At 48.8% G+C, this 14,604-nt stretch overlaps 1 non-coding gene and 1 pseudogene across 1 annotated transcript; both read right to left on the bottom strand.

The window, feature by feature from the left end:
- Nucleotides 1-3,778: 3,778 nt before the first annotated feature.
- LOC147037797 (5S ribosomal RNA) lies at nt 3,779-3,897 on the bottom strand. The gene has a single exon (XR_015064302.1). It is a non-coding gene; the product is annotated as a 5S ribosomal RNA (ribosomal RNA).
- A 1,851-nt stretch (nt 3,898-5,748) lies between these two features.
- Nucleotides 5,749-5,865, bottom strand: LOC147037798 (5S ribosomal RNA; annotated as a pseudogene).
- Between the last annotated feature and the right edge of the window lie 8,739 nt (nt 5,866-14,604).

Here is a 14,604-nt window from a genome sequence, read left to right on the forward strand (position 1 = left end):
AGCTTTTTGTGTGGTAGCACGAATTTGCCGTTGCGACCTGCATTTCGCTGTATCAAAGTAAATGTCATGAAAAGGATAAAAACACTACATGGAAGCGCAATATGTATGTAATGTTGGGTTATTTTACAAATAAAGACTGCTGCTTTGAGTTCACAGGGAGCCAGGCTCTTTATTTACTGTACATAGTCTCCCCTCTAGCGGTAAGAAACGTGAACTACAACGGTATGTATGACACTACACAATTTACGTTTCAAACTCGGGTTATAGTTTCAATGTCGGAGTTAAAACTAGGGCTGAAGTTTCCGAATGCCATACGTGATGGGTGTTGTAAAAAAATTGCTTGAACGATTGAATTGAAAATAAATAAATCTTCACCTTCACCTTCATCTTCTTCCGCTTATCCGGGGTCGGGTCGCGGGGGCAGCAGCTTTAGGAGGGACTCCTAGACCTCCCTCTCCCCAGCCACTTCCTCCAGCTCATCCCGGGGGATTCCAAGGCGTTCCCAGGCCAGCCGAGGGACGTAGTCTCTCCAGCGCGTCCTGGGTCGTCCCCGGGGTCTCCTACCGGTGGGACATGCCCGGAACACCTCCCCAGGGAGGCGTTCAGGAGGCATCCTAATGAGATGCCCGAGCCACCTCAACTGGCTCCTCTCAACGTGGAGGAGCAGCGGCTCTACTCCGAGTCTCTCCCGGATGACTGAGCTTCTCACCCTATCTCTAAGGGAGAGCCCGGACACCCTGCGGAGGAAACTCATTTCAGCCGCTTGTATCCTGGATCTTGTTCTTTCGGTCACGACCCATAGCTCGTGACCATAGGTGAGGGTAGGAGCGTAGCTCGACCGGTAAATCGAGAGCTTTGCCATTTGGCTCAGCTCTCTCTTCACCACGACGGACCGGTACAGAGTCCGCATTACTGCCGACGCTGCACCGATCCGCCTGTCGATCTCGCGCTCCATCCTGCCCTCACTCGTGAACAAGACCCCAAGATACTTGAACTCCTCCACTTGGGGCAGGCTCTCATCCCCGATCCGGAGAGGGCATTCCACCCTTTTCCGACCGAGGACCATGGACTTGGATTTGGAGGTGCTGACCCTCATCCCGACCGACCATGGACTCGGATTTGGAGGTGCTGACCCTCATCCCGACCGCTTCACACTCGGCTGCGAACCGCTCCAGTGAGAGCTGGAGATCACGGACTGAAGAAGCCAACAGCACCACGTCATCTGCAAAAAGCAGTGACGCAATGCTGAGGTCCCCAAACCGGACGCCCTCAACGCCTCGGCTGCGCCTAGAAATTCTGTCCATAAAAATTATGAACAGAATCGGTGACAAAGCGCAGCCTTGGCGGAGTCCAACCCTCACTGGGAACGAATCCGACTTACTGTCGGAAATGTGGACCAAACTCTGGCATCGGTGATACAGGGACCGAACCGCCCTTATCAGTTGGCTCGGCACCCCGTACTCCCGAAGCACCCTCCAGAGAACCTCCCGAGGGACACGGTCGAACGCCTTCTCCAAGTCCACAAAACACATGTGGACTGGTTGGGCGAACTCCCATGCACCCTCGAGGATCCTGCCGAGGGTGTAGAGCTGGTCCACTGTTCCACGGCCAGGAGGAAAGCCACACTGCTCCTCCTGAATCCGAGATTCGACCTCCCGACGGATCCTCCTCTCCAGCACCCCTGAATAGACCTTACCAGGGAGGCTGAGGAGTGTGATTCCCCTGTAATTGGAACACACCCTCCGGTCCCCCTTCTTAAAGAGGGGAACCACCACCCCAGTCTGCCAATCCAGAGGCACCGTCCCCGATGTCCACGCAATGCTGTAGAGGCGTGTCAGCCATGACAGCCCCACAACATCCAGAGCCTTTAAGAACTCCGGGCGGATCTCATCCACCCCCGGGGCCTTGCCACCAAGGAGTTTTTTAACTACCTCAGTGACTTCGACCTCCGAGATTGGAGAGTCCGCCTCAGAGTCCTCAGGCCCTGCTTCCACAATGGAAGGCGTGTCGGTCGAATTGAGGAGGTCTTCGTCACCGACTCACGACATCCCGAGTCGAGGTCAGCAGCACACCATCTCCACTGTAAACAGTGTTGACCGTGCACTGCTTCCCCCTCCTGAGACGCCGGATGGTGGACCAGAATTTCCTCGAAGCCGTCCGGAAGTCATTCTCCATGGTCTCGCCAAACTCCTCACACGCCCGAGTTTTTGCCTCAGCAACCGCCGAAGCCGCGTTCCGCTTGGCCATCCGGTACCTGTCAGCTGTCTCCAGAGTCCCGCAGGCCAAAAAGCCCTATAGGACTCCTTCTTCAGCTTGACGGCATCCCTTACCGCCGGTGTCCACCAGCGGGTTCGGGGATTGCCGCCACAACAGGCACCAACAACCTTAACGGCCACAGCTCCGGTCGGCTGCCTCAACAATGGAGGCGCGGAACAAGGTCCACTCGGACTCAATGTCCCCCGCCTCCCCGTGGGAAAAGCTCTGCCGGAGGTGGGAGTTGAAGCTCTTCCTGACAGGGGATTCTGCCAGACGTTCCCAGCAGACCCTCACAGAGCGTTTGGGTCTGCCAGGTCGGACCGGCATCTTCCCCCGCCATCGGAGCCAACCCACCACCAGGTGGTGATCAGTTGACAGCTCCGCCCCTCTCTTCACCCGAGTGTCCAAAACATGCGGCCGCAAATCCGATGACACGACTACAAGGTCGATCAACGAACTGCGGCCTAGGGTGTCCTGGTGCCAAGTGCACACATGGACACCCTTATGCCTGAACATGGTGTTCATTATAGAAAATCCGTGTCGAGCACAAAAGTCCAATAATAGAACACCGCTCTGGTTCAGATCGGGGGGGCCGTTCCTCCCAATCATGCCCTTCCAGGTCTCACTGTCATTGCCCACGTGAGCATTGAAGTCACCCAGTAGAACGATGGAGTCCCCAGAAGGAGCGCTCTCCAGCACTTCCTCCAGGGACTCTAAGAAGGGTGGGTACTTTGAGCTGCCGTTCGGTGCATAGACACAAACAACAGGACCCGTCCCCCCACCCGAAGGCGGAGGGAGGCTACCCTCTCGCTCACCGGGGTGAACCCCAATGTGCAGGCGCCCAGCCGGGGGGCAATAAGTATGCCGACAGCTGCTCGACGCATCTCACCGTGGGCAACTCCAGAGTGGAAGAGAGTCCAGCCCCTCTCGATAGGGCTTGTACCAGAGCCCAAACTATGTGTGGAGGCAAGTCCGACTATGTCTAGTCGGAACCTTTCTGCCTCACACACCAGCTTGGGCTCCTTTCCAGCCAGAGAGGTGACATTCCATGTCCCTAGAGCCAGCCTCTGCAGCCGGGGATCGGACCGCCAAGGTCCCCGCCTTTGGCCGCCGCCCAGCTCACTATGCACCCGACCCCTTTGGCCCGTCCTATAGGTGGTGAGCCCATTGGAAGGGGAACCCATGTTTTCTTTTCGGGCTATGCCCGACCGGACCCCATGAGCGAAGGCCCGGCCACCAGGCGCTCGCCTTCGAGCCCCACCTCCAGGCCTGGCTCCAGAGAGGTGCCCCGGTGACCCGCGTCCGGGCGAGGGAAAACGACATCCATATATTTTTTTCATCATAAGGGGTCTTCTGAGCCGTGCTTTGTCTGGCCCCTCACCTAGGACCCTTCTGCCATGGTTACCCTACCAGGGGCATGAAGCCCCAGACAACATGGCTCCTAGGATCATAGGGGCACGCAAATCCCTCCACCACGATAAGGTGACGACTCAAGGAGGGTGAAAATAAATAAATAAATAAAAGCTTACAGCACCTGGTATTCCCAGGCGGACTCCCATCTAAGTACTAACCAGGCCCGACCCTGCTAAGCTTCCGAGATCTGACGAGATCGGGCATTCTCAGGGTAGTATGGCCGTAAGCTGTCAGAATATCCAGAGTTTTGCATTTTATAGACACAATCGCCCCTGAAAACTCGTGCCAAGCAACTTGATGGCTGTTGTAAAAGTTTCCTTTCACAATTGACGTGGAAAAAAAAGGCTTTCAGCACCTGGTATTCCCTGAACGTCTCCCATCCATGTCACAACCAGGTCCGAAAAAGGCTTTCTTCCATGACTTTTGGTGTTTCATGGAAACATGGCTATCATGAAAAGTTATTGACAGCTTTTTGTGTGGTAGCACGAATTTGCCGTTGCGACCTGCATTTTGCCGTATCAAAGTAAATGTCTTGAAAAAGGGAAAAACACTATATTGGAAGTGTTTTTCCCATTTCAAGACATTTGACTGCTGCTTTAAGTTCACCGGAAGCCAGGCTGTTTATTTACTGTACATAGTCTACCCTCTAGCGGTAAGAAACGTGAACTGCAACGCTATGGATGACACCACACAATTTACGTTTCAAACTCGGGTTATAGTTTCAATGTCGGAGTTAAAACTAGGGCTGAAGTTTCCGAATGCCATACGTGATGGGTGTTGCAAAAGATTGCTTGAACGATTGAATTGAAAAAATAAATACATAAATAAATAAATATTAGCTTACAGCACCTGGTATTCCCAGGCGGTCTGTCATCCGAGTACTAACCAGGCCCGACCGTGCTAAGTTTCCGAGATCAGGCGTTTTCAGGGTAGTATGGCCGTAATCCGACAAAGTTTCCAAAGTTTTGCATTTTATAGAAACAAATGCCCCTGAAAACCCGTGCCAAGCAACTTGATGGCTGTTGTAAATGTTTCCTTTCACAATTGACGTGGGAAAAAAAAGGCTTTCAGCACTGGTATTCCCTGAACATCTCCCATCCATGTAACAACCAGGTCCGAAAAAGGCTTTCTTCCAAGACTTTTGGTGTTTCACGTGAACATGGCTATCATGAAACGTTATTGACAGCTTTTTGTGTGATAGCACGAATTTGCCGTTGCGACCTGCATTTTGCTGTATCAAAGTAAATGTCATGAAAAGGGTAAAAACACTACATGGAAGGGCAATGTGTATGTAATGTTGGGTTATTTTACAAATAAAGACTGCTGCTTTGAGTTCACAGGGAGCCAGGCTCTTTATTTACTGTACATAGTCTCGCCTCTAGTGGTAGTACATGCAAGTACTAACCGGGCCCGACCTTGCTAAGCTTCCGAAATCGGACGAGATCAGGCGTTCTCAGGGTAGTATGGCCGCAAGCCATCAGAGGCTCCAGAGTTTTACATTTTATAGACACAATCGGCCCTGAAAACCCGTGCCAAGCAACGATGGTACTTGATGCCTGTTGTAAAAGTTTCCTTTCACAATTGACGTGGGAAAAAAAAGGCTTTCAGCACTGGTATTCCCTGAACGTCTCCCATCCATGTAACAACCAGGTAAGAAAAAGGCTTTCTTCCAAGACTTTTGGTGTTTCACGGAAACATGGCTATCATGAAACGTTATTGACAGCTTTTTGTGTGGTAGCACGGATTTGCCGTTGCGACCTGCATTTTGCCGTATCAAAGTAAATGTCTTGAAAAGGGGAAAAACACTACATTGGAAGTGTTTTTCCCCTTTTCAAGACATTTGACTGCTGCTTTGAGTTCACAGGGAGCCAGGCTCTTTATTTACTGTACATAGTCTCCCCTCTAGTGGTACGAATCGTGAACTACAACGGTATGGATGACACCACACAATTTACATTTCAAACTCGGGTTACAGTTTCAATGTCGGAGTTAAAACTAGGGCTGAAGTTTCAGAATGCCATACGTGATGGGTGTTGTAAAAGATTGCTTGAACGATTGAATTGAAAAAAATAAAATAAAAGCTTACAGCACCTGGTATTCCCGGGCGGTCTTCCATCCAAGTACTAACCAGGCCCGACCTTGCTAAGCTTCCGAGATCGGACAATCGGGCGTTCTCAGGGTAGTATGGCCGTAAGCCGTCGAAGTCACCAAAGTTTGTCATTTTATATAAACAATCGCCCCTGAAAACCTGTGCCTAGCAACTTGATGGCTGTTGTAAAAGTTTCCTTTCACAATTGATGTGGGAAAAAAAAGGCTTTCAGCACCTGGTATTCCCTGAACATCTCCCATCCATGTTTTGCAGGCTGGCGCCCCCTTGGCTCCCCAGTGAGTTCCTAGCCCCCCCCCCATGATGGCTGTTGTAAAAGTTTCCTTTCACAATTGATGTGGGAAAAAAAAGGCTTTCAGCACCTGGTATTCCCTGAACATCTCCCATCCATGTTTTGCAGGCTGGCGCCCCCTTGGCTCCCCAGTGAGTTCCTAGCCCCCCCCCTAAACACTCCACCAGTAACATTTTTGTCTCACACTTATTATTAATGGGATGGATGTGCTTGGTGCAGGGACAAGCTTCTGAACATCAGGCTGGAACTCACTAAGAAGAAGTCGTAGATCCCCGCGGTCAGTAATTTTCAGTCGGTTTCTCTAGTCGCTACCTTCTAGCGGTAAGAAACGTGAACTGCAACGCTATGGATGACACCACACAATTTACGTTTCAAACTCGGGTTATAGTTTCAATGTCGGAGTTAAAACTAGGGCTGAAGTTTCCGAATGCCATACGTGATGGGTGTTGCAAAAGATTGCTTGAACGATTGAATTGAAAAAATAAATACATAAATAAATAAATATTAGCTTACAGCACCTGGTATTCCCAGGCGGTCTGTCATCCGAGTACTAACCAGGCCCGACCGTGCTAAGTTTCCGAGATCAGGCGTTTTCAGGGTAGTATGGCCGTAATCCGACAAAGTTTCCAAAGTTTTGCATTTTATAGAAACAAATGCCCCTGAAAACCGGTGCCAAGCAACTTGATGGCTGTTGTAAAAGTTTCCTTTCACAATTGACGTGGGGAAAAAAAAGGCTTTCAGCACTGGTATTCCCTGAACATCTCCCATCCATGTAACAACCAGGTCCGAAAAAGGCTTTCTTCCAAGACTTTTGGTGTTTCACGGGAACATGGCTATCATGAAACGTTATTGACAGCTTTTTGTGTGATAGCACGAATTTGCCGTTGCGACCTGCATTTTGCTGTATCAAAGTAAATGTCATGAAAAGGGTAAAAACACTACATGGAAGGGCAATGTGTATGTAATGTTGGGTTATTTTACAAATAAAGACTGCTGCTTTGAGTTCACAGGGAGCCAGGCTCTTTATTTACTGTACATAGTCTCGCCTCTAGTGGTAGTACATGCAAGTACTAACCGGGCCCGACCTTGCTAAGCTTCCGAAATCGGACGAGATCAGGCGTTCTCAGGGTAGTATGGCCGCAAGCCATCAGAGGCTCCAGAGTTTTACATTTTATAGACACAATCGGCCCTGAAAACCCGTGCCAAGCAACGATGGTACTTGATGCCTGTTGTAAAAGTTTCCTTTCACAATTGACGTGGGAAAAAAAAGGCTTTCAGCACTGGTATTCCCTGAACGTCTCCCATCCATGTAACAACCAGGTAAGAAAAAGGCTTTCTTCCAAGACTTTTGGTGTTTCACGGAAACATGGCTATCATGAAACGTTATTGACAGCTTTTTGTGTGGTAGCACGGATTTGCCGTTGCGACCTGCATTTTGCCGTATCAAAGTAAATGTCTTGAAAAGGGGAAAAACACTACATTGGAAGTGTTTTTCCCCTTTTCAAGACATTTGACTGCTGCTTTGAGTTCACAGCAGTTTCAAGCAATAAAATGTCCTCAAATCTACCACTCGAACTTCTGACTTCGACTTCAGACTGCCGCCCCCCTACCGCCCCCTTCTTCCTCACCGCCCCCCCAGATCTTCCCACCGGTACCGCCCACTTTGGGAACCACTGCTGTACATAGTCTCCCCTCTAGCGGTAAGAAACGTGAACTGCAACGCTATGGATGACACCACACAATTTACGTTTCAAACTCGGGTTATAGTTTCAATGTCAGAGTTAAAACTAGGGCTGAAGTTTCCGAATGCCATACGTGATGGGTGTTGTAAAAGATTGCTTGAACGATTGAATTGAAAAAAATACAATAAAATATAAGCTTACAGCACCTGGTATTCCCAGGCGGTCTCTCATCCAAGTACTAACCAGGCCTGACCTTGCTAAGCTTCCGACATCGCGTGTTCTCAGGGTAGTATGGACGTAAGCCATCAGAGTCTCCAGAGTTTCGCATTTTATAGACACAATTGCCCCTGAAAACCCGTGCCAAGCAACTTGATGGCTGTTGTAAAAGTTTCCTTTCACAATTGACGTGGGAAAAAAAAAGGCTTTTAGCACCTGGTATTCCCTGAACGTCTCCTATCCATGTCACAACCAGATCCGAAAAAGGCTTTCTTCCAAGACTTTTGGTGTTTCACGGAAACATGGCTATCATGAAACGTTATTGACAGCTTTTTGTGTGGTAGCACGAATTTGCCGTTGCGACCTGCTTTTTGCTGTATCAAAGTAAAAGGCTCTTTATTTACTGTACCTAGTCTCCCCTCTAGCGGTAAGAAACGTGAACTACAACGGTATGGATGACACCACACAATTTACGTTTCAAACTCGGGTTATAGTTTCAATGTCGGAGTTAAAACTAGGGCTGAAGTTTCCGAATGCCATACGTGATGGGTGTTGTAAAAGATTGCTTGAACGATTGAAGTTAATGTGTCGTCTTTTGGTGGTCACAAAAACGCACGAGTTTTAGTGTGAGGGACCCTGGACCCAGGCCTGTATTAGTGTGCTTTGTTAGGAATAAACAATTGGTAAATTTGGTCTGATTGATCTCCTGGTCTTCTCTTTGACAGAATGAACTCGCAAAATTGTTAGGTGCGCCAGTGTGTGGATTGGGACATCCAAACTTGTGTTAAGTGTTGATTGCAATTTGAAGTCAGATCAATAGCTAAAAATCCGTATCCTAACAATTTCTTGGTGACCCCGACATAATGTCAAGAGAAGGGTAATTGGCAACTCGTGGTCTGAATCCAGGACACCGGACAGCGTCTGGGACGCTGTCTCTCGGTCGGCGAACCGTTTGGGTTAAGTGCACAACGTTGAGCTGGTACAACGTCTCCTCAACCCTGAGCGCTCATCACTGATAAGGTTAGCAGAATACCTGTTACTATAAGTCTAAATTCTGCAAATTGAAAGAGGAAATTTAAGAGGAGACTGTTGTTCAGATCAAATAAAGTGTGCAAGAAGTTAAGATACATACGGTGAATAAGTTTGGAACTTATGTGTGTGACGTGTACGGTAAAGTCAGGGACTTATGCGTATTACGGATAGGTCCGGGACCTAGCTTCGTCGTGGTGGACAAGGGTACGTTGACGAGCGTATTCAAATAGCCAGGTTTTTTGAGATCCTGGGAGAAGTGAGGCCTCCCCAAAACATCCGGTGGTAGCAGTTCCTCCTGTGAGAGATTAGACCGCTAAAATATCCTAAATGAATAAAATTGGGGGGAATGTGTGTGTGTGTGTGTGTGTGTGTGTGTGTGTGTGTGTGTGTGTGTGTGTGTGTGTGTGTGTGTGTGTGTGTGTGTGTGTGTGTGTGTGTGTGTGTGTGTGTGAGATGAGAGGAGTGCGTAAATAGGGAGTTGCAGCGGCAACTGAACTGACATATGAACAAATGCAATGGTTCAAAATGACAGAGAAAGGGGTGCCACACATTTCGCCGGCTATTGCCCCAGGACACGAGGCCAGACAATTGGGCTCAATGGTCAAGCAGTTGTTGCAACAGACCGATTGGCGGAAAACTCACGTTCCTAATTTGTACTGGTTTGAGTCTCAGAATGCATTCCAAATTAAACAACCCATGGCAGACAGGATTGCTGGAGATGATGTTGGTGTCCCGCGGTCCAGTAATCTGGACGGGGAACACCTAGACTCCTGTTTTTTGGATTTTTCAGAATTAATTTTAGTAGTGCTATTTTTATGATTTTGTGTGGACATTGATGACAATTGATGGGACCATCCAGCAGAAAACGTCCCAGATTCAAATTTCACCCACCTATAGACAATATTGATGCAGAGTGTTAGGGTTTATAAACTATCTTGATCGTATGATTATGTTGGGATGTAGACTAGAATGATGAACTTTGTTTGAACCTTTTACCTTCCCGTGACTCTGAAAAGTTTAACCATTCAGTTGTTGAAGCTTTCCAGATGGTGTGGAGGCGTCCTTGTTTTGCTCCACTAGGATTTATGTCCACGGCCTCGTGGAGCGATAAACTGGGACCCTCCCAAGTGGTTAATCATTTGCTGAGGTGACCACCACACATGTCAAATGTCACCCCCACCTTGGCTGACTCTCACCCCCACCCTTCTTCTCTCAATAAATACTCTCTTGCATGACTTCAACGGCAGACTTTGTTCGGACATTGCTGTATCTACAGTAACGAACAAATTCTCCACTTGCAAGTGTTCAAAGGGCATATTGTCTCTCGCGTGGTTCTTGCAAAATAAGTTAGAGTCGGAACATCTCTAACATTTTGGTGCCGTGACCCGGATCCAACATACCCACTGCTGATCGACGGAGGACGACGTGCTGCATTGTCGACAAGCCAGCGTCCATTAGGAGGATCTGGTAAAGAAAAGACCTGGCAAGAAAATTCTTCGCTGGGCCAGCATCTTAGGTCTGCCTTCGTCGGACTACAGTGGATTGACGGGATCCGGCAGTGCAACGAACCAGGGGACAAGTAAGTTAAAGCCCTAAAATTGTGTGATTGTGCTGTTGTGAAACGCGTAAGAGTGGAAGGTGCACGGAATATAGCTTGGGTTTAAGTCCCAGTGGAAGGAACAGACTAAGGAAAACAGAGCTTCCTTTTCATTCATTGAAGAGGTGCGTAGATTCTTCTTTGTCTGTTCTTCCAAGCTGCAGGATCTGGCTTGGGTTTAAGTCCCAGTGGAAGGAACAGACTAAGGAAAACAGAGCTTCCTTTTCATTCATTGAAGAGGTGCGTAGATTCTTCTTTGTCTGTTCTTCCAAGCTGCAGGATCTGGCTTGGGTTGGAGTCCCAGTGGAAGGAACGTGCTAAGGAACACAGAGCTTCTTTTTTGTGATTCAAAGAAGGGTGTAGATTTTTCTTTGTACGTTTTTCCGAGCCATAGAACAGCTTGGGTTGGAGTCCCAGTGGAAGGAACAGGTTAAAAAAAAGACAGAGCTTCTTTTTCTTAATTGAAGAAGGGCGTAGATTCTTTTTTTGGTCTGTTTTTCCGAGCTGTTTGCATGAAAGTTGTGTGGTTGAGAGTGTGAATGGTAGGATAAATTGAAAAAAAAACAGTACTAGCAAAAACCAACGGTAATACACAGGCTAGTAATTTTGTTGAAGGGTAAATTTAATCCTGCATTGAGGATCCTCAAAAAAGAAAAACAAAAAATTGAAAAAAAAAAATTGGAAAAATCTAAAAATACCAAGTTAAGATGGGAAATAAAAACGGTAAATCTCTAGCTCTTGAAGGTGATGAGAAGTCCATTCCATTAACATTTAAAAAATAATTTAGGGTGCATAATGGCATCCCATTCAATGATGCAACACTAGTGAAGTCTAGTGTGGAGCTGGAGTTGGGGGCGGAACGGAACTCAGAGGCGGAGCTGGAGGCGGAGCTGAAGTCAGAGGCAGATCTGGTGTGAAGCTGGTATCAGAAGCAAAGATAATGTGGAGCAGGAGTTGGAGGAGAACTTGGAGTCAGATGCAAATCTGGTGTGGAACTGGAGTCGGAGGTGGTGCAGAAGTCAGACACTGGTGTGGAGGTAGAACCGTAGTCAGAGGCAGAACTAACCGCGGTGCTGTGGTCAAAGGTGGAGCAGGTGTGGAGCTGAAGTCAGAGGCAGAAATGGTATGAAGCTGGTACCGGCGCTGAAGTCAGAGGTGGAGCTGAAGTCAGAGGCAGAGCTGGTGTGACACTGGTATCGGAATTGAAGTCGGTAGCGAAATTGATGTGAACCTGAAGTCAAAGACGGAGCTGAAATTATAGTCAGATGCAAAGCTGGTGTGGAGCTGGAGTTTGAGGTGGAGCTGAAGTCAGGGGCAGTGCTGGTGAGCAGCTGGAGTCAGAGATGGAGCTGAAGTCAGTGGCAGAACTGGTGTGGAGCTGGAGTCGGTATCGGCGCTGAAGTCAGAGGCAGAGCTGGTGTGGAAGTGGAGTCAGAGGCTGTTCCATTAAACCATATAGTGTACATTCCTTCCCTGCAACACTAGTGAAATCTTCATGGTATAGTGGATAGTGCTCTGGACTCTCACCCCAGCGACCCGAGTTCAAATCCCGGTGGGACCAAAAAAAATATGTCATCATGGAACAGGCGTTGGCGGCGGAGCTGGTGTGGAGCTGGAGTCGGAGGCGGAACGGAAGTCAGAGGTGGCGCTGGAGCTGGAGGCGGAGCTGAAGTCGGAGGCGGAGCTGAAGTCAGAGGCAGATTTGGTATGACGCCGGGATCGAAGGCGGAGCTGAAGTCAGTGACAGAGATGGTTTGGAGCTGGAGTTGGAGGAGCTGTAGTCAGAGGTGAAGTTGAAGTCAGATGCAGAACTGGTGTGGAGCTGGAGTCAGAGGCGGAGCTGAAGTCAGGGTCGGAGGTAGGGCCGAAGTCAGAAACTGGTGTGGAGCTGGAGGTGGAGCTGGAGGCTGAAGTCAGAGGCAGAGATGGTGTAGAGCTGGAGTCAGATGTAGAACTGGTGTGGAGCTGAAGTCAGAGGCGGAGCTGAAGTTGGAGGCAGAGCTGGTGTGGAGCTGGAGTCAGAGGTGGTGCTGTAGTCAGAGACTGGTGTGGAGCTGGAGGCGGAGCTGAAGGCAGAGCAGGTGTGGAGCTGGAGGCAAAGTTGGAGGCGGAAGTGGGGCTGAAGTCAGTGGCAGAGCTGGAGGCGGAGCTGAAGTCAGAGGCAGAGCTGAAATTGGAGTCAGATGCAGAGCTGATGTGGAGGTGGAGTCAGAGGTGGAACTGGTGTGGAGCTGGAGTCGGAGGAGGAGCTGTAGTCAGAGGCGGAGCTGAAGTTGAAGTCAGATGCAAAACTGGTGTGGAGCTGGAGTCGGAGGTGGAGCTGAAGTCAGAGGAAGAGCTGATGTGAAGCTGGAGTCAGAGGCGGAGCTGAAGTCAGGGTCGGAGGTGGAGCTGAAGTCAGAGATTGGTGTGGAGCTGGAGGCGGAGCTGGAGGCGGAAGTGGGGCTGAAGTCAGAGGCAGACATGGTGTAGAGCTGGAGTCAGAGGCAGAGCTGGAGGCGGAGCTGAAGTCAGAGGCAGAGCTGGAGGCGGTGCTGAAGTCAGAAGTGGAGCTGAAGTCAGAGGCAGAGCTGGTGGTGGAGTCAGAGACTGCTCCATTAAAACATATAGTGTACATTCCTTCCCTGCAACACTAGTGAAGTCTTCATGGTATAGTGGATAGTGCTCTGGACTCTCACCCCAGCGGCCCGAGTTCAAATCCCGGTGGGACCAAAAAAAATATGTCATCATGGAAAAGGCGTTGGAGACGGAGCTGGTGTGGAGCTGGAGTTGGAGGCGGAACGGAACTGCCTTCAGCTGAAGTCAGAGGCAGCTCTGGTGTGGGGCCGGGATCGGAGGCAGAGATGGTGTGAAGCTGGAGTTGGAGGAGGAGCTGGAGTTAGTAGCAGAGCTAGTGAGGAGCTGGAGTCAAATGCGGAGCTGAAGTCAGAGGCAGAGCTGGAGGTGGTGCTGAAGTCAGACGTGGAGCTGAAGTCAGAGGCAGAACTGGTGGTGGAGTTAGACACTGCTCCATTAAACTTGCTTATCAGCAACAGCTAAAGTATGCGCTCCTCAATGGTTCCCCACCTGAATTAGTCAACAGGGTGTGGAAACACTTGGTGGAAGCACACACTGCTTGTGTTACAACAACCATGTAGTGGGCCAGAGACGCTGACAAAGTGTTCAAGAAAGGCAAAGGTTCTGATGTATTTCATCTAGATGATGATGATAATCATGTAGATGAAGATGCAACAGTTTTCTTCCAAAGTTCCCAATGGGGCAGAGGAAGAGGTCAAGGCCAACAAGGTCGCAGGCCGCCATATGGTTCAAAACCCCCACCAGATTCTGACAACTGTTGGAACTGTGGGAGACGAGGACACTTTGCAAGAGTGTGTCGTTATGCAAAACGAGACCAATCAAAGGGTGGAGGGAGGGGCAGAGGAAAAGCCAAATTTTCAGCATAACGGGCTTCCTCCCCTTTGACCGCTCATGCTCCTACTTTTGGTTTAAAACATTTTTTTTAGGTTATTAGAACCCCTGTACATACAATGAAATTATGACAATGCTGATTGTATGCCCGGCAAATGACAAGGGGTCAAATTATGTGTGCACACTAAAGTTAAAATTTGCAAATCAAGTGGTAAAGTAATACAACTTGTTTCTAAAAGATAAATAGAAAAATTAGAATGTGCTGTCCTCGCGTGCGTGGGTGGGACCAGCTTCATGATCGACCGCAAGAAATGGCCAGCTTGTGACGAATCATTGTTGCCAGGTCCCCTCCCCTCGCACCGAGAGCTGTGCACGTGTGTGCATATTTGTTAAACTGATAAAATTGGCTAAACCTGTGTACAAAAGAAATTTGTTAGACTGTGGTCTATCCAATTTGCACCGCAAAACAGAAACAATTTTGAAGAATAAAATAAATAAATAAATAAATAAATAAGAGAAGAAAAGAAAGAAATCTGTTTGTAGACAGAAAACTGGTTTAATTCGCAAGCTGTGTTTTTTTTTTATGTGTTGAGTTTTGTTT

Source organism: Syngnathus leptorhynchus, unplaced genomic scaffold (assembly GCF_054491065.1).
Source record: "Syngnathus leptorhynchus isolate UIUO unplaced genomic scaffold, UIUO_Slep HiC_scaffold_117, whole genome shotgun sequence".
In the NCBI taxonomy this organism is placed as follows: Eukaryota; Metazoa; Chordata; class Actinopteri; order Syngnathiformes; family Syngnathidae; genus Syngnathus; species Syngnathus leptorhynchus.